This window comes from Mus musculus, chromosome 3 (assembly GCF_000001635.26).
Source record: "Mus musculus strain C57BL/6J chromosome 3, GRCm38.p6 C57BL/6J".
NCBI lineage: Eukaryota > Metazoa > Chordata > Mammalia > Rodentia > Muridae > Mus > Mus musculus.
The window spans coordinates 97,273,726-97,300,603 of NC_000069.6; the positions used below are offsets into that span (position 1 = coordinate 97,273,726).

Consider the following 26,878-nt stretch of genomic DNA (forward strand, 5'->3'; position numbering starts at 1 on the left):
TTTTACATAAATGATTATGTGTGACCAGTGACTACCATACCAGTCAGGGCAAACGTCAACTTTGTTTAAGCAGGGACCCCAGGTCCACCGAGCAAGGGTAACGCCAAGGACTGAGAACTGTTTCTAGGAGAGGACAGAAGCATGGGTTGATTTAGGCAATTCCAAACGGGGCACAAGGACTGTTTTAGGTCTTCTCAACAGGACACTCACATTTTGTGATGAAGACAGTGATAATAGGTTCTTCGCAACTATGTATAACTTTATGCTCTGCAGAGGTCTTTTATGGGGGTGTGGTTTGAGCATCAGCAGGGCTCTGTGATGTGGGAACCCGAGTAACAGTTTCTCATTTTACAATGAGGAAATCTAGACTCAGATATTTGCCTAAGGCTACAGACTTCAAAGAGTGGGGAAGCAATGTTTTGAACCAAGCTCTAGACTTCATTTTCCTCCAGTTCCTCTCACAGACAAGGTGAGCACCCTACCTCAGCTCCAGCCCCCGCAGCCCTTCACCGTGGAAATGGCAACACATGATAAAATAGGCTTAAATATAAGCCTAGGAAACACGAGGAGAGGCACGGGATTGGGAGCTTTCTGACAGATAACTGAAAACCCGAAGAAATCAAGAAATGGCTTTGTCTCTTATGAGAGGAGGTAGGGAGGGAAAAATTAAGCCCTCACTACGGTGGCTCTTCACAACACCCCCTGCGTTCTTTGTCTGGCTGTTGAGCCAGGACCCCCTTTGAGATCACAGAGCCAGATTGTGTTCCAGAGCTTCTGGCTGTTTCCAAAAGTCACAGTCCCACCAAAAAGAAGAGTCTGTCCCTCACCCCAGGAGCACACACTCTGGGGACACTCAGGCTAAACCTGAGCAGCAGACCTGACACTCTTCAAACAACCGAGTCTCGGTTTCCTCTTCTGCAAAACCAGGGGCTCGCTTTCTTCCAATCTTAGATTGCGATGGGATACATTAATGGAGAGACACTGTGGACCCTGGGGCATAGTGCATATGAGTGGTAGTTATTAATATTTTACACCATTTTAGGCACTGCAGTTTCTTGTGGATTTTAAAATAGGCCCTGCAGAAGCTACTTTCAGAGAAAGTAGTATGGAAAAGATCCCTGTAAGACAAGGGGCTTTTGCTTGGGCGTGGAAGGTGAAAGTGGATGAAGGTCGGTCCGGCTTTAAACAGCTGCAGATGGGATCAAGGACCAGGCAGGTGGAGCTGATAGATCAGGGACGGGCAGGTGGGGCAGCTTTCCCTGACTTTTCATCTCTCCGTGCAATGATGTCAGACTTTGTCCCCCAGCCCCCACCGGCCTCCTTCCAGAGTACTTTTTGCCTAGTTTACCTGAGTATTACGTGCGTCCATACACAAAGCCAGACTCTCTGACAGACAGCTCCCTCTCACTCAGTTATTGATTAACTATCACGAACCTGGAATATGCTATGCTAGGTGTTTTTCTTCCCCCGCTGTTGCTGTCGTTTGGTTTTGGTTTGTGTTTTTAGATTGATTTTTATTTCATGTGTATGAATGTATTGCCTGCATGTTTGTCCATCATGTGCACTCATTGTCTCTGGAAGCCAGAAAGAGTGTGAAATCTCTTTAAGATTGGAGTTACAGATAGTTGTGAGCTGCCCTGTGGGTGCTGGGGATTGAACCCAAGTCCTCTGGAAGAGCAGTTACTGCTCTGAAACGCTGACCTACTACAGATTACACACGGTGATGCTGAGAAGAAGAATAGAAAGGGAAACCATGTGGTAGAGTGTTCTGTAAGCGATGGACGTGACACCACATGATGCTTTGGGAAAGGCCTCTGAGGTGACAGTGGGGACCTCCGAGGGCAGAATGTTATGGATAGAGAGTATGAGACACACAACGGCCCAGAGGCAGAAATGAACTTCGTGCATTTGAGGGGCTGAAAGGGTTTAAACAGCTGAAGTTGGAACACAAAGGGTTAAAAGGTGAGGTGAGAGCCAAGGCAGGCCAGGTTATGTTGGGTTTATGCTGGGCCATGGGCAGGAGTTTGGATTTTGTTCTAAATGCAGTGAGGGCCATTTGGACATTAAGTAGGAGAACAACGAGATTGACTCTGCCTTTTAAAAAGATTATTCTTAATCCAGCCACCCCCTGCCCAGACTCACGCATGTGCACAAGCGCTCGCTCAGCCAGATTCTAAGAGTATCACCAGGCTGCCAGTTACCTGCCTGTCTCCCCTCCTCCCCGCCCTCCCCCTCCCCCACTGCAGCCTGTTGCTGGATCTCATGAATGCCTCAACAATGTTTATGGACTGAAGTGCAACCTTTCCTTTGTACAGCCAGCAGCCTGATTCCAGCCCTTGAATAAAGAAAGGGTTGCTTGAGTTGTATCTCCTGCTCAAGAACTTTCAATAGCTCTCCAGCACCCAGGAAACCAAACTGCACCTCTCTAACCCTGCGACCGAGAAGCCTGAACGAATAGATCCCCAAATCAGTCCGTCCACTTCTCTCTGCACTTACTGACATTCATCCTGTAGTGACTCCAGCTTCCTGAGCATGGCTTGTTTGTCCTTGTGCTGTTTTCTAGCTCTGCACTGACACTTCCTCCAATTACAGCTATCGGCCTCCGAGGCTGTCATTCCCTGGAGTCAGTGACACCTTCTCTCCTGGATGCTTTCTCTGCTCTTGCTTGATCCCATGTGGACCTCCGGAAGGATTTTTACCTGAACCTGTTCAAAGCATTTGTTGGAGTCTTCCTGGTGTCACAGTTGTCTGTGTGCATGTCTTACACTCTTCCTAAATGCAGCTTCCTGGGCATGGAGACAGAATCGGAGTCACTCTTCCTGCCCGTCAGTACCCATTAGAGTGTGGCATTCCGGAGGTTCTTGATAAATGGATGGGGTCAACAAATGGACAAATAGACAAATAGATCCTAAAATTCATCTTTTGGGCTGCTTGGCTCAATTTGATGATTTTTAGAAGACCGTGAATAATAATAAGAGGGAATGAGAAGGGCAAACATTTGAAGCATCACAATGGTGTTTTCAGAGCTCCGTGGAAACACAAATAAACATGGCAATCATTCTCCGTTGTTTCCATGGGGTGGCTATGAGAACAGGTCACCCGAGAGTTGCTGGGAATTACACAGTATGCCCACAGTGCCCTACGACACAGATTCCATGTCCTTGGCTCCTGATACTCACAGTCTGTCAAGCCCAAGGTGGTGGGTTTATGGAAAATAGTGTAAAACCATTTCTTAGGGCTGGTAAGTTGGCTCAGCAGATAAGAGCACTGGCTGCTCTTCCACAGATCCTGAGTTCAATTCCCAGCAACCACATGGTGGCTCATAACCATCTATAAGGGGATCTGATGCCCTCTTCTGAGCTGGGGATATATGTGTGGCAGAACACTCACATTGAATTAAAAAAAAAAAAAGTAAAACAAAAATAACAACATTTCCCTCAGCAATTAATTTGAATTGAGCAAATCCTTTAAAAAAAAAAAAAAAGGGTAAACTTTTCAGCTAATTCCCTGATTTTTCAGCCTTGTGTTAGCGTTCCTGAGAGCCTGAGTAAGTGTGTTGGGGTTTACCTCAATCAATGGAGCTGCAGAGTTCATTTATCTTAAGTGACTCCACTTAGGAGGAAAGGTGCTGATGATCTTCCCGAGCAAAGACCTCTGTGTACACACAGGACAGTCCCCAGCGGCAGACCCACAGCTTTCCTCCTTGGCCGTCCTTGACTTTCCGCAAAGACCTCGACTCTTATGAACGAGACAGTAAGTCCGTGAAGCCCTGTTGCCTTCGAAATCACACATGCTTCTAGTACATTGTTTAGTTGCAAGCCACCTGTTATTAATTATGCCTTCGAATTTTAAAGAACCAATGGAGAAAGCGCTCCTTGTTATTACTCTTTTTTAAAAAAATTTTTAATTAGGTATTTTCTTCATTTACATTTCAAATGCTATCCCAAAAGTCCCCTATACCCTCCCCCCTCCCTGCTCCCCTACCCACCCACTCCCACTTCTTGGCCCTGGTGTTCCCCTGTACTGGGGCATATAAAGTTTGCAAGACCAAGGGGCCTCTCTTCCCAATGATGACCGACTAGGCCATCTTCTGCTACAAGAGCTTAACACACTCATTCCGGGAGATAAAGATCATCCCAGGATGCTTCCTTCCCTAAGGAAGGAGCCTGGCAGCTGATGATTCCCCGGTGTGAGACGTCTCACCTCGGACTCCCATCTATGCTAACTTTCTCTTGCTGATCAAGCTTGATTCAGTAGATGTGTGTTTCTGTGCTTACATTCATTTTCATTTCTCTGATTTCACACCAGTGACTTATTCTGAAATCTGCAGTTTAATCAGCATGACTTAAGGAAGGAAACTCTTCCTGACTCATTGCTCGAAGGTGCCCACTGAGTATGGACATGCCAATGCTTTCTGCCAGGTTCCTCTCTGGGTCCTACTTCCTGGGCCTTTTTGCTTTTGTTTTTGTTTTTTGTTTTGTTTTGTTTTGTTTTGTTTTGTTTTGTTTTTGAGATAGGGTCTCACGGTATATCTCTGGCAGTTCCAGAATTCACAATGTAGACCAGACTGGCCCTGAACTCACAGAGATCCGCCTGCCTCTGTCTTCCAAGTGCTAGGATTAAAGGCGTGCGCCATCATGCTCAGCCTAATTCCTGGTTTTACAGACCCAACTATCATTCCACAGCCCAGGAATCGCCACAGTAATCTTTTTCAAGAAATATTCTACAATTTTTGTATCTCTGAGATATCAACAGGAAGGTGAGTGTTGGCTTCTGTTCTTAAAGATGAGTGAGGTGCCTGCTGTCTTGCCTTTGATTCTCTGAGGGAAGGTAGCAGAGTGTGTCTCTCTATTGCAAAACTGGGGTCAGAAGTACTCCCCTATCATTTGGGAAATAGGGGTCCTGAGTGAGCTAAATCAGGAAAACACACCCGGGGCACACAGGCTGCAAGCCGGTTACGGTGGCATGTGAGATGTGAAATACCTGTCGTTCTTTCAAACTGGCTAGAGAACTGTGGGGTGACATTGAATGACAGGCAAATCAGGTGATCTGGTCAATTAGCCCCTACAGGATTTCTTATTACCTCCCAAGCCCACCCTGCTCTGTTTGGTTAAAGCTATAGATTTTTGAATAGGTCATTAGAGGATAAAAACCAGGAATGATCTTTTTCTAAGCATCTCATTACAAAGCTGACACTTAAACTGCTGACAGATTAAAAAAAAAAATCTCATTTAAGAACACTATGAAGTTGGGAGCTGGAGAGATGGCCCAGTAGTTAAAAGCACTTGCTGCTCTTCCAGAGGACCCTTGTTTGATTCCCAGTACTGCATGATGACGACTAACAAACTGTCTGTAACTCCAGCTCCAGGGGACCTCACCCACTCTTCTGGCTTCCACGAGGACCAGACTCACATGTGGCACATGCACACGCTCGCACGCACTCTCGCGAACACACACACACACACACACACACACACACACACACACACACAGAGAGACATATAAAATAAAAATTAATTAAAAATTTTTTTTAAAGAATGCTACAAAGAATTGGAAGCATGGCTATCAAAAGCAAGCAAGCAACCCCACAACAAATGGCTCTCAAAATGTCAAATCTGGGGCTTAGTGGTTAAGAGAGGCTACATCTCTTACAGAGGGCCTAGCCTGAGTCCCAAAACCAACACAAGAGTTGCAATCAACTGTAACTCCAGCTTCAGGAGACCAGAACCCTCTGGCCTCTTCAGGAACCTACACTCAAGGTGCCCATGTGCACTGTCACCCATGCGTGTGCGCGCACACACACACTATGAAAAATAAATAAAACATCAATTGTCACAAAATTAATCTCAAATTTGAGAAGAGCAGAAACAACCTAAATCTATAAATTACTAAAGTCCAAATTGCCCAAATTGCGTGTGGACAGAGTGAGAGAGACAGAGACAGAGACAGAGACAGAGACAGATAGAGACCCAGAGAAGCTCACCTATCCAGGGGAGCAGGCACTTACACATTTAGATGAGATGCTGGGGAAAAAAAGAAAAGAAAAGAAAAGAAAAGAAAAGAAAAGAAAAGAAAAGAAAAGAAAAGAAAAGAACAACAACAACAACAACAACAACAACAACCAACCCCAAAACCCAAGCACTGTCCCAGGCTGTACCAAGGGAAGGGTTAGTGAAGTGACAGCGCTCACTCTAAAGGAGCACAGATAGTGATGCCTTAAAAACAAACAAACAAACAAACAAACAAACAAACAACAAGGGGTATGGATGCAGTAAGTGTATTTATTAGTACAATGGCCAGCAAGAAAGCAGTCTTTACACCACAGCCTGGGAGGAACATAGAGATCGCCACACAGAGAGAGGAAGCCATAAGAGGACCTCACAGCCATTCCCAAACATGGGAGGAGCCAGGCATTACTAATATGGATGGAACTGACTGTGTGTCTCACAAATAGAGCCAGGATCCCGGCCGGCTGGGCACTGAGCTACTGAGGGGCCTGTCCCCACTGGTCCTCTCAGAGATTCTGTAGGGGTCCCTGGGGAGGGAGGTGTTAATACCAGGGGTTCAGGCTCTAACTAGGAGAACAGACCCCAGGAATTCAGAATTCTCTTCTAGCCTTAGACAGCCCTGGCAGGCTCCAGTGTCCTTCAGAGGAAAGGTGTTCAGGAATCAGATCCAAAAGGAAATGGATCTTGGCAAAATATTAGTATGTTGTTGTTTCTGTTGTTGTTGTTGTTGCTGTTGCTGTTGCTGTTGCTGCTGCTGCTGCTGCTGCTGCTGCTGCTGCATCTCTGAGGTCTGGGGAAATCCTAGCTCACTCTGTGGCATGGGACTGTGAGAAAGAACTGGACAGATTTGCTCACAGCCTGGTTCTGACATCTGCTCTCTTGAAGCGAATTATTTGACCTCTCAGAGCCTCACTTTCTTTCTCCACACATATCACTGACTAGCAGTTGTTGGGAGGATTAAGTGAAATTCCATACGTCATTGATTTTAACATGCATGCTTTTTACATTTTAGTGACTCTGAAATCAAGAGTTCAAACATTCTAATACTGACAGTAGCTACAGCATCCATGAAATTCTAGTTGGTAGTGGGCTTTCTGCTTTCACAATAGCATATTCAACAGATCTTGTAAAAAAACAAAAACAAAAACAAAAACAAAACAAAACAAAACAACAACAACAAAAAAAACCACCAATAACTTGGTGGTGGCAGGCATGGTGGCACAACACCTCTAATCTCAGCACTCATGAGGCAGACCCAGGTAGAGCTCTGTGAGTTCAAGGCCAGCCTAGTTTGTATAGTTAGTTCCAGGACAGTTGGTGTTACATAGTGAGACCATGCCTCAAAAAAAAAAAAAAAAACAGTGGTATTTACATCTACATTCAAAGGAAAACACGCTACCATTTATTAAGCATGCAGACTGGACCCAAGGGGTACTCTGTACAATGCTAATCCCACGTCAATCCCATTGGGTTTGAGTTATTTGAGTTGAGTATTATTGAGTTGGATTTAGGGGCTTCTGCACTTAGTAACATGTGTTAAGAACTACGATGTGGGGGCGCCTAGGCAGACATGCTGCTCTTTTAGGGGAGGAGAAGGCTCAGAGTTTGAGGGAAGGGAGAGTCCTGTCCTGGGTGCTGAGGAATGACACAGCAGCCTCCAGGAGATCAAGGACAGGGCGAATCAGTCTGTTTCTCCAGAGAACCATCTCACAGTCTCTTGAAGGAAAGATGGGTCCCCCAGAGCTAATCATTGAAACTGGCCCACAGATCCCCAACATGGAAAAGTGATGAGAAAGGTCACACCCACCTAATCTTACAAACATTTCTATTCTGCACACATGCGCATGTGCGGGTATATTTAACGTGAATAGGCTTTCTCGTCTCATGCCTCCTCTGGCCACGTAAACATTCTGTAATGTTCCAACTGTGCTCGCTCGGTATATTTTGGTTCAAATTGAAACTCATTTGTTGCATACAAGCCTAAATGCATTATCTGGTTTTATTTTGGGAAACAGGCTCTGCCTGCCATCACCCACACTCTATCCCCAGCCCCCATCTTCCCAACCAATCCCCCACCACAGAATGTCTTTGTCAAGTTTAATATCCTTCAGGTCTGACTTCTCTCTCCTGTGCTCTATTCACAACGCTTCGCTTTGCCACAGAAGCAGATAATAAACTGATGCTGCAAGGAAGCGTCGGGAGGGGAGGTTTTTTTTCTTGACCCGGCCTGGCCCTGAACATAATCACCACGGAGGCTTTCTGTAGTTAGTCACCGTGTTGTAAGAACAGATTTTTCTCCCATGTAAGAACATACCCAATCCCTTATAAAATGTTATCAAGCATTGCCTTGCTGTTATTTTATGTTGGTGAGTTACCTAGGTTAATTACATATTACACGGAATCCACTCCTCAACATCTGCTTTACGTTACTCAGCTATCGAAAAGTATACATGCAGCAACATTCGACATTCATTCGCCAGCTCTTTCTATGCAGTGGCTTGAGGCTTGCGATAGTCCCACCAGAGAATATATATAGTGGCCAGTTTGAGTTTTGGTTTAGCCTATTAGCTGGCTGGTTAGCCAGTGTTCGTCACTAATGGCTCAATATATGCCCATCACTATGCTGGGTTCTGAGAATTACTACAGAGATGAAAGTTAGACCTTCAGGGAATTCAGCTTTCAGGGCAGAAGTATGTAACAGAAGCCCTGATGAGCTGGGGTACCTTCCAGTGAAGGCACATAACTGATTCATCGTGGCCTCCCTTGCCTCTTTCGATGGACACATCGAAGGTCCATGGCATACCGAGCCACCCCTGCTAGCAAAGGTTACCCTGGGACACCTTCCTCTGCAGGAGTTTTCTGTTTATCAAGAGTCTATGTTTGCAGACTATTTGCACTGGTTCTTTGTGTTATTATAATATGATTTAATTAAGTGTATTTGAAATCATGAGATATAGGTGCAAAAAAGAAATCATGTCTACAACTTTAAGTATGAGACAGGCCTTTAGGGAGGGTTGCTAAAAGCCTAGCATGGAAAATCAGTGGATAAGAGAGCCGATGGCTCGTGCAGAGGATTAGAGTTCAGTTCCCAGCACCCCATTTACATGAGTCACGAGCAGCATCGGAAACTCCTGGTCGGAGGATCTGATGCCTCTGGCCTCCTGGACAGACTCATGTGCATACACCATCCGCTCCCAACACACACACACACACACACACACACACACACACACACACACACACACACGCACATGCACACAAGCACCACACACACACACACACACACACACACACACACACACGCACATGCACACAAGCACCACACACACACACACACACACACACACACACACACACACACACGCACATGCACATGCACACACGCACCACACACACACACACACACACACACACACACACACACGCACATGCACACACAATTTTAAAAAACGAAAAACCTCGATTGTTTCTCCAGTCTCTTTCAGATATTACTCTACTTTGAAGACAGCAAGCAAAAGAAGATTGAGAAAACTTCAATGCGTGGCTCTTACAGAGAATCAAGAATCAGGGTTCTCAACAGGTGCACACCTTTAATCCCAGCACTTGGGAGGTGGCTCTCTCTGAGTTCAAGGCCAGCCTGGTCTACAGAGTGAGTTCCAGGACAGCTGGGACTACGCAGAGAAACAAACCCTGTCTTGAAAAAAAACAAAATAAAACAAAAACAAAACAAACAAAAGAATCAGGGTTCTCATGGGAAGTCTTGAACCCTAAAGACAAAGCTTTGAGCCACAACAAAATCCCAAGGGAAGTTTTAAGCTAAAATAAAGGCTCCAAGACTGGTTTCACGTTTTGTATGACTGCTGTTCTAACTAACTTGCTTAACTAAAACCACTGATTCTTATTTGCATTGGGTTTGAGTTATTTGAGTTGAGTATTATTGAGTTGGATTTAGGGGCTTCTGCACTTAGTAACATGTGTTAAGAACTACGATGTGGGGGCGCCCAGGCAGACATGCTGCTCTTTTAGGGAAGGAGAAGGCTCAGAGTTTGAGGGAAGGGAGAGTCCTGTACTGGGTGCTGAGGAATGACACAGCAGCCTTCAGGAGATTAAGGAAAGGGCGAATCAGAGACACATAATGAACAGCTTTCTAAATTCTGTAAATGAATGGAGAGGCCAGCAGCATCAGTGCCACCTCTATTCCGTAACTGCCATGGTTCTAAAGCAAGTCCCCTATGCCTCAGGGTCGCCATTTGAAAGAGGAGGAAACGAGGGGTCCCCACCTTGGTGGGCTCTTGGGAAGATTATGTGAGAGGATCTCAAAATAAAATGAAAACACGTGCAAAATTCCCTCCAGGCTCTCCAGGAGCCAGGGTGGTGGAGGATGCTTCTGAGGATAACAGCATTTTCTCACTAACCTTCTGAAATCACTTCCCAAGAGCATAAGGAGCAGAATGCTGAGGGAAGGGACCACGGAGACTGTAAGACCTGGGAGCTCGGAGCCATGCCAGATCCCGAGGCTGGCATGCCGAATGGGAAAGCTGGCACAGATAACCCCAGCCCCGAGCGATGCGGCTCACCACCGTTCCCAACCAGCTTACTTATTCCTCTAGCAATGCTAGGCATGGGGACAGAAGTTAAGTACCACACTCCAGGTTATGCAGATGATGGACAGAGAGCAGGAACTGGATTCAGGCTTCCTGGTGGCATATTGCACAGTAGCCTACTACCCCAGACTGCCCCTGCCGTGGCTTTCCACTTCACAAACCCTGGGCTGTTGGGCTTCCCATTTTTACTCATTTGTTAAGACTGTGCCAGGGCTGGATGCTACCGTTAATGGCTAAAATGAAGGTTGGAGATAATCGGGGATTTCAATTATCCTGCCTATCTCTGACCTCCATTACCAAGGATAATCAGAAGCGAGCTCTAGCAATTTTCTGAAACTTTCATTAATTTTAAATAAATTTATACAATGTCATCCACCACCACCACCCCCTTTACCCACATTAAAATGTCCTCATCTTTTTGGTTCCTCTTTATAGGCGAGTCCCTTGCACGTCTTTGAGAGGGTCTGTTGTTTTTCTCTGGATCCTTTATAATTCTGCTTTGTTTTGTTTGAAATGAAAGGACCGAGTGCTGAATTCTGATTTTAAGGTGAAGTCATAACATCAATGTATATCATTAAAATGTTTTATTGTAATTACAGAAATAGTCAATGCCAAATTATGTGCACTATATTATTTTCTGCATTCTTCTTTATTCCATTCTCAAAGTTAATACAGCCTATTATATCTCATTCATTCTTCTGACTGCTGCCGCACGGCGAGCAGATGTCTCCATTGAGCAATCCACAATGAATCTGAGATCTTTTTCCTGAGCACTTACAAGTAGAGTAATTCAGAGCCCATCAGCGAATATGAGCTGCTTCAATTGTTCCTACCAGTGTACATTAGCTTGCACTTGTCTACATAAGATTTCAAAGAATCATAGATATTAAAGATGGAAGGGGCCAGTGAGTTTATCAAGCCTTCCAACTCTGCCTGTAAAACCAAGCAAAGGAAGTAATTTTATCACTTTATACTGCTTTGTTGATGCTTATTAATAATAATTACATTAAATGGTAACAGCATGTGACCTCTTTCATCCTAAAGTCATTGACATTTTTTGTTTGTTGCTTATTTGCTTGTAACTAGGGGTCTCACTCTGTAGCCGAGGATGGCTTGGTACTTGTTATATAGCCCAGGTTGGCTTCAAGTTCATAGCAATTCCCCTGCCTCAGCCTCCAAATGCTAGTAATACAGGTAATACATGACTGGCTTAAAATACTTCCTTTCTCTAAAAGAGAAATGAAGCACAGACATCCAGGTTATCATGCCCAAACCCAAGCCAACCAAGGCAAAAATTCAATTTGGTTGAACTCAATAAGCAATTTTGAATAGCACTTGCTAGTCAAGGCTACCATTTTGTGGCTTTGTGGTCTGTGGGATGCATGGAACCTAAACTCCTGCTGTGTTTTCTATTGCTGCAGTAAACACCGTTACCAAAGGCAACTTGGAGAAGAAAGGGTTCATTTGGCTTCTACATCCCAAGCCATAGTTCATCACTGAGGGAAGTCAGGACAGGAACCTGGAGGCAGGAACTGAAGCAGAAGCCATGAAGGAATGCTGCTTAATGGTTTGCTCCCCATGACTTGAGCAGTGTGCTTTCAGGACGGCCTGACCAGAAGTGGCTCTGCCCGGAAGGTCTTCCCACATCAATCATCAATCAAGAAAATACCCAACAGACTTGGCTACAGGCAATTCAGTGGGGCATATTCTCAGTTGAGGGTCTTTCTTCCTGGAGCCGTGTCGATCTGACAGTAAAGTAACCAGCACCTACTGTACTGTCTCTAAGTGATCTGCGGTAATAAATACACGAAGCTGTTATGGCCACTTGAAAGAAACTGGAAGATAAGATGGGCACGCTGGTTCTGTAGCTCCTCTGTCTCTAAGATCGAGGAAAGCAGCATCTGAGTTGGTCTTTGGAAGAAGGAAAGAGCACAATGCTCATCAACAGAAGTTTGGGGGGAGGAGACTTGAACCGAGGACCCCAGTCAAGAGCTCTTTCTTAGGTTTCTGGTTTGCAGTGCAGAGTTGAATGAGCCAGTGAACTGAAACCAAACGCAGCAGGTATCTGTGGTGGCTTCTTTGAGCTAAATTGGGATGGGGCAACTCAGTTTAATCAACAACCAGAACACACAGACCAACAATCACAATATTTATGGAGACAACATAGGATATCTCAAATTGATGTGATATCTATATCTATATCTATATCTATATCTATCTCTCTCTCTCTCTCTCTCTCTCTCTCTCTCTCTATATATATATATATATATATATATATATATATATATATATATATATATAAATCCAGAAAACCTGGTGCTAAATGTAATGAAAATTGGGGATTTCTAACTATAAACTAAAATCTAGGAGAGATGGCTGAGTGGTTAGGAGCACTTGCTTTTGAAGAAGAACTAAGGTTGACTCCCACCTCTCACATGGCAGCTCAGTTCCATCCATAGCTTCAGTTTCAGAGAATCTAAAGCTCTCTTCTGACCTCTGAGGGCACCAGGCAGACACATGGCACACAGACATACATGCAAGCAAAACACTCATAAATAAATAAATAAAGAGAAGAAGAGCAGGAGAGGCAGGAGGAGCAGGAGGAAGAAGAGGAAGAGGAGGAGGAGGAGAAGGAGAAAGAAGAGGAAGAGGGGAGGAGGAAGAAGATGAGGAAGAAGAGGAGGAGCAAGAAGAAGAGGAGAAAGAGACAAATGGCCTGTCTGGATTTCTCAAGGGCTGCCTTAGTGTTACTGACAACATGCAAATACACCATTTGGGCTCTGGGCAGCTGTCGCACAGCTTTGGAGCCCCAACCTTGAAAGCCCAAACTAGACAATTCCATTTTCTGACTCCATTAATAGGTATCTGCATAAGTGCAGGCCGGGGAAATACCAATACTGTCATATGAGTATTAAGAGTAGATATTTCTCCATTTTCCCTCAAAGAACCTAATCTTTGAAAACACTGCATACATATAATGTGAGTGCTGTAGTGTGATATAAAGTTATCTATTTAATACTATCTTTAGAAAATCACTAGTGTGAAGAAAAAGGAAATTATAGAAGGCTTCTGGTACTTCCAAAGTTGTCCCTAAAGGACAATTGCAAATGTCATCTTCTGCATGAAGCCTTCCCCGGTTCCTCTACCACGCTCATCACTGCCAAATTCATCTTTTTCTCCCGTGACTGCTGCAGTTCTTTGGTCCATTGCTATGTGGTTTCTAATTAATTGTGTGATGATCCGTCTTCCTCCACCAGGATGAACACATCTTAAGAGTAGGGGTTCAAGCTTTACTCATCTTTAAATCCTCACCAAATCATGCTCACTTTTGATTGCCTGACACAATAGATGTCCTTGTTAAATCATTTCTTCGGATCTCAGAGACCTTATTTTTGATATGTCTAAGTTATTTTTAAAATTGTCTGTAGCCGTTCCAGAAGTGGCCATTGCCTATTGCATCACAGGACTCGGATTCAGGTGCGCACTCTAGCTTCATGTCTACCACAGCCCTGCATTCAGTCTGCACACATCTCTGGGAGTGACCTGAACTAGCACCTTTAATAAGACCTGAACCCCGACTCAGTTATATGGGTCTCTGGAAACATCTGAAGGCAGACTGCCTGGATTTAAAAGACATAGACTGCAGCTGTGACTATCATTTACTAGTTGTGGGACCTTGGGCAAGTTACATTCTCAGGATCTCAGCGTTCTCAGCTATGAGATGGAAATATTAATAACAGCAGTGTATGAAAAAGTTAAGCTTAGCTCTTTGAATAATTATATACTTTCCCTCTTGGGGCTTTTGTTGTTGTTACGGGAGTGGGTGGGGGATGGGGGGAGGGTCAAACTTAGAGCTTTGTATATGTTAGACAAATGTTCTATCCCTAGGCTACATCCCCAGCAACATTGTTACTGTTTTCTCATTCACAAAGTAGAAACACAAGTCTCTCGGGGCTGCTCCAAGGAGCCAATGATGTAACAAGTGAAATTTTCCTCACCATATTATCTCATCAACATTTCCTTCCTTTCTGTGTATTAGAGTAATTGCTACAATCAAACGAGGACCTAGTAATGCCAGGTAATATATTACTCACTTTAAAGATATGGTCCCGTCTAATTTAATTCATATTACAAGGTATTGAAGTAATTAGCATGGTCCATATTTGACAGGGGAGCAAAGTGAGTTGGAGTGAGAATGAACAGTCCACGGCTGTATCATATCACCGGTTCAGTTCAGGTTGTTCAGAACTTCAGATAAAAAGGACCAAGAATAGACACGGGAAGCCTAGGGGAAAACACACAGGAAGAACATCCAGGTCCAAACTCCCTACGGAGTTTAATATTTCTCTTTGTCTCCCTGGTCTTCAATTCCAGGATTCTGCTTGCTTTGTAAGCTAGCCTCTGGGATCTGTGTCAACATATGTTCATCCTCACCATTCGCTTACTCTTGTTGTCTAACAAGTGTACAACATGATATCTAAGAGCTAGCTCTAACTCTCTTCCATCTCCCCATTTCTTTCTTTGTTATGAATTTGCTATTCGTCCCATGGCTTTCTTATCACAGTTATACTAATTATCACCGATGAACCATTTTAATTTTTAATAACCTGGTTATTCTTAACTTAGACTTTCATAATGGGCTTATATTAGATATGTCAAATATGTTGTTGTCAACCACATAGAAAGGAAGGGAGCCCTTCCATAGTTTCTACCAAAAAGCTTCTCTGCTTACATCAAACAGAAACAGCTCTGCTCCTCCCTCCTCTATATACTACGGGAGAACTTCAAACTCTCGAACAACTACACCCACAATCAGCCAAGAATTACAGGCGTGACAAAGAAAAGATAAAAGGGACTAACTGGATTCTCAGGAATGTGCACTAAGAAGAAAGTACTCGGAGACAACATAGCAGTCATCAGGAATCATACAACCGAAAGACTATGAACCAAGAATCCACAGAGGGGGCAAGGCAGAAGCTGGACATGGGAGTGCGGGCAAGTCTAAGAAGCAACAGTTAGGAATCAGCAGAAAAAAGCCATGAAATTAAAAGGTGCTCCCGTAATAAAGCAAAAATCCTAAGGCCACAGGGAACCAAAGGAGACAGAGAAGCAGTAGGGTGATGCTGAGATTGGCAGGTGGATGTCCTTGGGACTGGCACAGTCCCGGAGAAGCATCCAGTTGTGACATCCACTTGGCTGTGGGCATCCTCACTGTGAATGCCCTGTTGCTTGAGGACACTTGAGTGAGTCAGTTCTTTGCAACTAAAAGCCCTTGTCCAGAGGGCTCTTCACTTACACCTATGCTTAGAAAATTAAAGCATAAATTACTTTTTTATTTCTGATAGTCCAGATGTCTGCAGGCTAGGTATTTGCCTTGCTGTTGTCTGACTGTGTAGACTTTCTCAGGAAATCTCTCTTCTTTAGCTACTGCCTAAATATCAGTACATGACCCTACAAAGGGTTAGGAAAGGGTAACCATCACACTGAGTGTCAGCGGTATTTTTTGGACATAAAAAAAAAAAAACCTTTTGGGGCTGGAGAGATGGTTCAGCGGTTAAAAGCACTGGCAGCTCTTCCAGAGGTCCTGAGTTCAATTCCCAGCAACCATATGGTGGCTCACAACCATCTACAATAAGGTCTGATGCCTTCTTCTGGCATGGAGGTATACATGAAGATAAAGCATTCATATGCACAAAATAAATAAACAAAAAACCCCTCTTAGCAGGAATTACAAGGCCTAAGAATGAGAAACTAGAGCAACAGTCTGTCCTAAGGCAAAGATAGACTAGGGTATCCCAGGACTTGGGGATGAATGAGTGAGCCATTCTTTTGTGACACTCTTTTGTAAAGGAATGAGTCCAGAATGAGACAGTTCCCTTTTTTTGATGAGATATATACAAGATTGATGACTTCATATCGTTTCCATTATCTTTGGTATTTGTTTAAACTATTAATTTATTTGCTTCTTCTAGTTCTTGAGACAGGGTCTCGCCATGCAGCCCTTGAACTCAGAAATGCACCTGCCTGGCCACTCTGGTGTAGAGATTAAAAGTATGTGCCCCCACACTTGGCTGGTTACGTTATTCATAAGCAGGGCTGGAGAAATGGCTCAGCGGTTAAGAGCACTGACTGCGTTTCCAGAGGTTCTGAGTTCAATTCCCAGCATCCACACGTTGGCTCACAACCATCAGTAATGAGTTCTCATGCCCTCCTCTGTCATGCAGGGGTACACACAAAGAGCACTCATATACAATAAGTAAATAAATAGGACTATTTTAAAGATGTTATTCGGAAAGTGCGTTTTTTCCCCTTTCTTGTGTCCATGATGCATGTGTATGTCCACCTGTGTGAGGGTGCACTTGTCCGTGTGCATGCATGTAAACGCTAGAGGTGGCTGTCAAGTGTCTTTCTTTACTACTCTCCACCTTTTCTTTTTCTTCAGGCAGGGTATCTCACAGAATCTGGAAAAAAAAATCTCTGGATTTTGGATTTTGCTGAACCAGCCAACCTAGGAGAGCTGCTTGTCTCCACATGCCCCACCCATCCCCTCCACACCGCAGTCCAGTGCTGGAGTTACAGACACGTGTTACAAGGTCTGGCTTTTTACACGGGTGCTGGGGATCTGAACTTGGGTCCTCAGCTCCTCATGCTTACAAGGCAAGCACCTTACCCACTGATCCATCTCCCCAGTGCCATGAGAAGCTATTCCTAATGAAAATTGCTTATTCAACAACAGTGATTTGCTCCCTGTTCTGTCTCACCCTGCCCGAGGCATTAAGGCACAAAGACTAAAAACGCATCCCGACCCTTGAGGATACAGCAGACTAAAGGAGTAGGCAGATGAACCAGTGCAGGACTGCCTAAGTACATGCCCACCCTAGGTGGTCCAGAAGGGATGCAGTAGACTGAGTCTAGGGATCTAGTTTGGGGGAAAAAAAAAAGACAAAGCAAAAGACAGTGTAGGCAGGGGAATCCTAGGCCCTGGCGTGCAAGTCCAAGTCCAAGTCCTGGGCCCTGGTGTGCAAGTCCAAGTCCTGACTTTTTAGACAATGCCACCTTGGATACTTGAGTGATTGTGTTCTTCCCTCCAGTAAACCACCAAACGGTCCTGACAAGAGCAAGCAAGCTCCTGACCTTTCCCTCAGCCTGTCCCTTGTCCACAGATTTCCAGTAACAGCTCTCCCGGGTTGCACCAGCCAATGCCTACAACAAAGGCAAGCCTACCTAGGTGACAACAGGATAGCAGCCTCGGGGGCCATAAGCTTTCCTTCTTAGCCGGTGGAGGCATGGCTCCTTCCAAAGGCCATTTATGACTGCTTGGGGTTTTTTTTTTGTTTTTGTTTTTGTTTTTATTTTTCAGGAAAAAAAAAAGAGTCCTTGTTTTTTTGGTTTTGTTTGTTTGTTTGCTTTTTGTTTTGTTTTGTTTTGTTTTTGAATTATAAAAGTTCTCCACAGCTTTAGACTTCAAGGTATTTTTAATCATCAAGTGAGTGATGTAAAAACACTTGGTAACTGCTTGGATTACAGAAAATGAACTGAGCAGTGTAATACACAGAGTGCTTTTTGTTTATTACCCTGTTAGCATCCATCAACAACTAAATATTCTACACATGTCTACAGAGTACAATCATGCCTGCCTAAAATGCTTGCTGATAAATCCATTCCAGCTTCTCTACCTCTGAAGTCACTAATATATTTCTATTATTATGTACATTTCAGGATGATTATGAAATAAACAAGAGATCCACTAGTAGGAATTTTTAACAACCCAGAATAAAAGAATAAGTAAAATATAATTATACACGCTCCTCAAATCCCCTTTCTGAGTTAGAAAGTAATTATATCTTATACACTATATTTTTTTTCAGATAAAAAAAATTGAGACCAATTAAAAGAGTTGCTGGTTTACTAACTGTCAACACAGGCTTGAAATGGGCTCCCCCGCCACAGGCAAGATGATATTTCTAAAACATGGTAGAAGAATTTATTCTGGGGTTCTAAAAATTGCATTGAGAGTCATCATGAGGGCTGGAGAGACGGCTCAGTGGTTAAGAGCACTGACTGTTCTTCCAGAGGTTCTGAGTTCAAATCCCAAAAACCACATGGTGACTCACAGCCAGCTACAGTGTACTCATATAAATAAAATAGATAAATCTTTTGTAAAAATTTTAAATGACATCTTTCAAAGGTTTGTCCAACTCTGAATGCATTGTTCTTGAGATGACTCATGGAGGGGACATAATGAATGAAAAGACCATTTATTCTCTAGCCTCTCTGTCTGGGTCTCAGCCATTATTCAGTCTGTCCCTCACACCCTAGGCTAGGCATACAGACCACACAGGCACACACACAGTTTGCAAGTAACTTAGCAGAAGGTTCTTCTTCCACAAGAACATCCGTGAGCTGCGTATGATAAAGACTGTCGCTAGGCCTGCCATGCCCCAGAGCAGAGTGAGTAGGACATTCATGGCATGGACGGTCAGCACTCCAGTTGATTAAATGGGTCCTTTGCACCCTCAAAACAGCACATGACCATAATACAAAAAGGAGCAGCGTGGTTGCCATGAGAGAGCACGTGAGAACAGCAAAGCTAAGAGATGCACCCAGTGCCCATCCATTTTAAATTCATACTTATTATACAGGAAGACGTGCATTCAAAACAGCTTATTCTTTTGAAAATGGCTCTTTAGTCGCTCGCACATGTGCCTGCATGCTGACTGGCAAATTCTCTTGCAATCCATAAATTAAAATTCCACTCTTTCCTAACGTGCTTTCACTTCAAAATGTCAATATAGTTTGTATGGATGCATATGTGTACACATTTATTCTACATATCCACAAAGCCCACTGTATTTATTTGGCAGCCGCAGCTCTTGAAAGGGGCCTCATCTAGATGGCTAGACTGTCCCCTTAGCCTGTTCACAGAATCAGAAAAACAACTGACTAGCAAAGCTGAAGGGAACCATAAAGATGACTTAGTCCAAATCCTTCACTCCAACACGAATCCAGAGTGGGAGAACAAGGATTCTGTCAAACTCAAGCCAAAAGCTGGTATAATGCCCATTATAGAAAACATGCCACTATTAAGTCAGAAATAGAAATCTCTTCCGCTGATTTACTAACTAAAATTATTGTTAAAAATCTTTAGAATTTTGGGGTTTTTTTTTGTTTTAAAAAATAAAATAAAATAAAATAAAAAGTCAGGGAGTGGGATGCCCAAACTATGGCTCTTTCTGTCCTGTCACCACAGAGCCTTCGATATGAATTGTGTAGCCCTCTTTTTTGTTTCCCATCTCCTGAGGAGATGCTCTATCACAGTGGTTCTCGGACTTCCTAATGTTGTAACCCTTTAATACAGTTCCCCACGTTGTGGTGACCCCCAACCATAAACTTATTTTGTTGCTACTTCATAGTTGTAATTTTGCTACTATTATGAATTGCAACGTCAACATCTGCATTTTCAGATGGTCTTTGAAGACCCCTGTGAAACCGTCAGAGACGGCACAACCCAAGCCACTAGCGTAATAGGATTGTTTAATTGGTTAGCCATCTCACCCTGAGGCTACCTTGCCACTCCTTAGATGACCCACATGGAACCTTATTTAAATATCACATGAGGTTGACAATAGCACCTACTCCAGAGAGCTGCCAGGGCAGAGGACTAAGCATCCATCTTAGTTCGCATTGAGATGCCAAAGCTTAAAAGAAATAAAGTGGAAACTTTATATCTTATATGTATGTCTCTTGTAGGGAGAAAACCCACCAATTTCCTTCTGTAAAACTCCATACAAAAACATCATTTGTGACTAATGAGTTTAGGGAGTGCCTTGCACTGGTGTTGGTCTTGCCTATAGTGGGTGGAAGCACTCAATATAAGTGTCTGTAAACAATCCTTTAAAATGTCCTAACAGTCTTCACTTTTATTCTCTTGGATGTAAGGTTGACCTGTATGCCTGCTCTCTGGTTGCCCATTAAATCTTTCTTCCACCCAGATCCTCATTTTATTCACCTTTCAACTCCCTTACTCTCTTTGGGTGACTCTCTCCAGTGCCAACTCAAGCTGCCTCCCACACGTCTAGGGGAGTGTGTCCGGAAGTGACCAAAGACACTGAATCGAGTGCATCCTGCTGAGAGAGAAGGCCTAAGCCACAGGTTCCAAATGCAGACAAGACAAGCTCCTGATTTAGGTTGTTGCTATAACGTGGGCTTGAGCACGTCACTGTGTAACAACGACGGGTGCATTGAAATGACTCTCACTTTGCCCGACACGTGATTTAACCACACACACAATGTGTGTGGGTTCCTGAAATGTAGGCACCTAACCTGTGATTTGTGTGTATGGGTGGTGGTGGTGGGGGGGGGGCATGTCTGTCTTCTCTTTAAACCATTAAGTTAATCTTTAAAAAAGATGAAGCAGGTTGACAGCCCGGAAGACAACATTACCCTGAATACTAGAGAAAGCCGGGAAGATGTTAGGATGAGCGCTGAGTGACTCTTTAGAAGTGACTAGCAGCATGGGTGCGTGTTCTCTCTAAGGCAGGCTATAAAGAGGAAGTGGGGGTACTTCTGACATCACCAAACCAGTAAGAGTTTAATAACCTGGCCCTAAATGGGATTGACTGAACTCACTTTCTTGGTAAGATTTTGCCGTATAGTTAGATAACAGGCTCTGCTGGGAAGGGTGGGGAAGACAGTATTATTGTAATATTGTCTTTGGAGTTCCAAAACAACAGTGAGAATGGTGGAGTTTCCTGCTCCCAAGTCTTTAGTATCAGCCCAGGAACCATGGGAGATGTAAAGGGGACCTCGATGACCACAGTCCTCCAACACCTGTTAGGGCTGACGAAGAGGTTACAGTGAATGGGAATTACCCAGATAATGATTGTTACGTAGACCAGCTCACAACAAGTGTGTAGGGTGCAGGGATGGGGGTGGGCATTTTCTTCAGCTGTTGGGGTTCTTGGGCTCTGTGAGACTGGAACAGGGGACCTCAGTCACGTAGACAAAAACGACAGTTTGGAAGGCCAATAACTTCTACAGTCTTACGCTGCATTGTGATGCCTGCATGCTGTTTAATATGCATTAGCAGTGTTGGAACCACTGGTTTGTGTGATTCTGTGGCTCATGTGGATCATACTAACAAGACCAGACATCGCCCGAGGATGGGCCCCTAACATTTTCCTCCATCCTCAAAAAACAGGGCCTGAAGCAAGTCAACGGTGCAACTGATGCCTCCCGTGTCTGGGCCCTGTTGTGATGTGAACCTGGCACAGGGTGCTGGCTGAACCCAGTGCGTTGAGTGGAACAGGGAAAGGTGCCTGCTCGTGTGTGAGGGCAAGCAGTGACGAGGTTGGAGTGGACGGTGAGACAACCTTCAGAGGGCTTGGGACCCTGTGCTGCAGTCAGCTTCACCAAGCACCCACATCTAAAAACATGACAAGTAACCTTCCGTCTCCCTTCCGGTTCTGAAATGCTAACATTTTAAAAGAGATATCTGGACTCAGAAGCTTGCCAAAGACAAATCATAGGGAACTCTCCAGCCTTCACAGCAGACGATGATTAAGTCTGAGGATGTAAGACGTTAAAATAGAATCAAGAAGTGCTGGGACCTTCCTGCCAGATGGAGGCCCCTAATGCCTTTCCTCCTCTCCCACACCCAGCATCTAGGTTTCCAGGCCTCTGTAGGAAGAGCACACATCCTCTTAGCCAGGGATGGCTCTTTGCCTCCATCTCGGGCTATCACAGACCATCTGAAACATTTGAGTTAGGATAGAAGGGGTCACAGCCACTCAGACCTCCACAGACTTCTTTTTTGAACAAACAGTAAAACAGAGTCACAGAGAACCTAAAACCAGGCAAGCAACAGCCCCCCCCCCCCCAACCCCTCGGGAATTTCAAGAGGGCTGGAACCATGGAAAGGCAGAAGAAATCCACAATTCAAAAACCATAAGCAGACAGACATTTTTTTCCTCTTCCAAACAATCATGTGAACGATGGGTGTTAGATACTGATTTCAGCCTCCCTTCCTCCCAGTTCTTGAGACGCCACTTTAAAAAAAGCAAAAGGTTTTATCCACAAAAACCGCCGGAGAAGAAACCAGCCGTCACATTCTTACCCCTCCACACTGATATTTACTCTCCGATAAATGGCAATTGTAAATAAATCTCATTTAATCTCTAAAAGCCACAATAAAAATCTTTAACCTCCAAGGTAGTTTACAAATGTGCACGCACACCCTGCCAGCGCCAGGAAACACAAGGTCTTGAATAAAGAGCTTTGACGGGAGGCACGGTTTCCCTTTGAGAATCTTATATTGACCTTTAAATACATATATATGTATGATGAAGGAGGAGAAAAGGGAAAACCCAACCCCTCCCACTCTATTCTCTCTACAAATCGGCCAATAAATCTAAGGAAAAGATACAAGAGAAAAGGACAGAAGCCAACAGGTGGAAAGAGGGTTTTTGTTTCATTAGAAATGGGCAGACACTTGATCTGTGCTCGCCTGTCTGTTTGTCTCCCGGTGTCATTAATGATGGTTTTATCGTCATGACGGCGATAATCAGGAATAATGGTCACACTTCCACTTTGTGATTCCACAGCATTGCCAGCCAGAAGATTTCGCCACACAGTTACATAGAGTGGGTTGCTCTGTTTGGCTTCACCCCTGGGAGGCGTGCAACATCCCCAGTCAGCTCTCACAGATTGGGTAAACTGAGGCCCGGAGAACCCAACAACTCCTTTATAGTGTTTCAGAGCAGAGAATTCCCCGAAACTGGAAAAGTTTGTGGATGTCTCCGGGCAGTCCTCTCTCTCTCACCCTTCTGGCCGGCCATGCCGCTCTCTTCCTGCGAGTCTGGGCTGGGTGATCAGGACTGGGGTACCTCCCCTTCACTATGAGACACGCCAGGGCAGTGTGTGGGAGGTCCACACACACACCCAGACCCACAGGCATACTCGCACACACAAAGCGCCATGCAATCTCTGCAGTCACTGAGTAGAGCTCCAGGCAGCCTCGCTCAGCCTGCGAATGCACAGCGCGGGGCTCCCAAGGCCTCCTTGGGCTCCGGGCTGGGGCTTCTCTGAAATAGGGCTCTGCCCCTCTCTTCCTCTCTTCCAGGCTGCTTTCCCTCTCTCTTTTTTTGCCTCCCACCCTCCACCCTCCCATCCTCCTCCCACCCCTCTCCTTCCACCCCTTCTCCCCCCACCAACCCACAGGCACAGATCGTGTTACTGGGGTTCCCTGGAAAGAGGGGCCATCCCCCAGCTCTAAGCGTCTGGCAGAGACTTCAGGGGCACCGCAGCAGCTCCTATCGCAGGACCCAAGCGCTCCTCCTGAGCAGCGCAGGAATGAGACCCCCACTTCCCAGCACCGGCGAGCAAGCTTGCCACAGAAGAAGGAATTGTTAGAGTGCTTACCTTTTTCATGAGCAGAGATTCTGGAGAATCATTGCAGAAACTGGAGGGGAAGTGAACGAAGACAAAAAAGACCCTTTTCCAGCAATCCCTGGCCTCCTGGTATCAAGACACCAGGACAACATCAAAGCAACTTAGGGGGAACACTTTAGGGGCCTATTGTCTGCTCTGGTCTGATCTGTTTTTCTTCTGTCTCCCCCTCTTGCTGCGGTGACACTTGGTACGGCCCAGGCATTCATGCCAAGTAGCTTTCACACATGGAAGCTTGTCTCAAGCAATTGCTGACAAGCCACAAACAAGACATTCTCCCTCCCTTCTCCGCACCCCCCCTCACTCCTCCTCCCCCCTCCACCTTTCCTCCTTCCCTCTTGTCTCCCCTCCTCCTTTCTTCTGAATGCAAACTAAAACTCTCCAGTGACAGGCAGGCTTGCAGGCTTGGCCTAGCTGCGCACGCAGACATACACACTCACTCTCTCACACGCACTCACACTCACACTCGCTCACTCGCACGCACGCCAGCAGCTCGGCTAGTTGCTGCTGCACTGGTGGAGTTAAGAGACAGGAAAAGGCACAGGCTGAGTTGGGGGCAGGGAGAGAAAGAGGGAGAGTAAGATCCGAAGGAGCTGTGCCCTAGCAAAATGGCAGTAGAGAGGTGAGCCCTTTGGAAAGCCAGCAGTGGCCACACACGTGTGCACACATACAGACTCAGAGGCAATCTGGCCTCAGAAGGAGTGGAATAAACGACCCAGAAGGGAAAAAGCCGAAACCCCTGAGCTTGGGCTTAGGGGAGTAGGGAGATGCCGTGGGTGGACCCAGGGCTAATGTTTGTGTGGACCGGGTTAGGTATTTTGTATATATATTTTCTTTCTTTCTTTTTTTTTTTTTCTTTCTACTTCTTCCCCGTTGTTCCCTGAAGGATCTAGTTGTCTTTCACCATGTTACAGAGTGTAGACCCAAGCCACTGATTTTTCAAAAAGAAACGTGGAAATGTGGGAGTCAACCTAACTGTAGGTTCAACTTATGGCCAGATTTTTTTTTTAAGTGAAGCCCCCGACCCCCGACTCCCAACCCCCCACCCCCCGGCCACAACCCAAATCTCAGAGAGCAATAACAAGGAGGAGCGTAGTAACTCGTATAAACTCTGAGAGCTGTGAAGTGTGATGCTGAAGTTACTGATTGCCAGGCTGCTGGAATTTATGGAAGGTGGGCATGAGCTGAGGGGGAGGGGGGGCGGGTGAGCTGTTTTCTAGGAATGAAGGGGAGTGTGGTAGGATAATGAACGGGGCTAGGAGCAAGCAGGAATGTGATTGGTGTGGAGCGAGGAGGTGGGAAGTGGGAGAGAGAGAGAGAGAGAGAGAGAGAGAGAGAGAGAGAGAGAGAGAGAGAGAAGAGTGGCTGAGGCTGCTTTAAAAAAAGGGGGGGGGGGATGGAAGTCCAGACTCTGAGCTATGAACATGAGGAGAACACGAGACAGCAGAGGAAGGCAGGAACTGTGGACCCACAAAGGACGTGAGGACCACGAAGGTTTGTAGACAGCATGAACCCAGGACTGCTGGTGGAGCGAGGGAAGTGGACATGGGTACACACCACTCATATCTCTGGCAAGCCTTGGTGTCTCACAGAGCTAGGCCTACATGGCTGTCCTGGGGAAGAACGGCTCAGCCTCAGCTCTGTTTTTTCATGAAGGTCACTTGGACCCCTTCCCCAGAATCTTCTTCTCCAAAGTGGAAGTGCTGTGGACACAAATGACTACTCCCTTGACAGGCACACAGTAAGGAATAAAGAATGACTTTTCACACGCTTCAACCTAGCTGAATGGCTTGTCCCTGCCTGAACCAGTGACAGAGACATCTGAGCCCTGTCACTCCCTTCCCTTAGCTTGGTCCCTATTATTACTAGTTCTGGGAACTGTATTTTTGGATCCCAATGTACAATCATGATGGTGATAGGAATAATAATTACCTTTATGTTTCTCAACATTTGCCAGAGCATTTATATCACGAAGTAATTTTTATTAAGAGGAACCATTTTCACGTACAGATAGATTTCTTTGTTTTGTTTGAGACAGGATCTCGCTAGGTAGCCCTGGTTAGCCTGGAACTCACTATGCATGTAGACTACGCTGGGCTTAAACTCAAAGAGATCCACCTGCCTTGCCTCCTGTGTATTGGTACACTACATGTGTATTTACACACACACACACACACACACACACACACACACACACACACACCTCACAGCACAGATGGAACTGGATGGCTCAGCACTGGCTACCCTGCCAGAGGACCTGGATTCTTGTTCCCAGCACCTCCATGGCAGCTCATAACTGCCTGTAACTCCAGGTCCAGGGGACCTGATGCCCTCTTGTGGACCCTTTGGGTACATGCATACATATTCATAACTCACCAGACATTATTTTTACATACTCATGTATGTATTCATCTATGCATACATATTCATATACTCCCCACACATTATTATTATACTTTATTTTAAAATAATAAAAATAAATACATTTTAAAATGAGGCTCAGAGCATCTGTGTGGTGCCTGAGAGCAGAATAGAGCAGAAACAGAACTAAAACCGAGCCCTTTGTGACTCCAAAGCCCAGCACCCCCGCCACACTGTGCTCTCTTGCTGGAGGAGCCCTCGGTCTCCAGGGCGCCTCATAATCAGGCATGCCAGACCACCTGGCTGCCCAAACAAGTGCCATGTTTCTTCCTGGGCCATGGGTTTGGATCCTTTCACGTTAGTCCAGGGGAGCGTCTAACCTCTCCCTAACAGGCTACTGAGTCACCCTGTGCTTCTGAGCCGTGGTGACTCACAGCATACAATGAGGCCTCCCGGACA

The 26,878-nt window shown here is 45.2% G+C and overlaps 1 protein-coding gene across 3 annotated transcripts in view; it reads right to left on the reverse strand.

Moving 5' to 3' along the window:
- Bcl9 (B cell CLL/lymphoma 9) overlaps nt 1-24,677 on the reverse strand; it is a 94,745-nt gene extending 70,068 nt beyond the window's left edge. For 2 of the 3 annotated variants that reach the window (XM_006502288.4, XM_030252891.1), the window contains exon 1: nt 24,032-24,677. The gene's annotated coding sequence lies outside the window, so the exon portion shown is untranslated. The remainder of the gene's footprint in view (nt 1-24,031) is intronic. The other variant, XM_030252892.1, reaches the window with a different exon arrangement.
- Between the last annotated feature and the right edge of the window lie 2,201 nt (nt 24,678-26,878).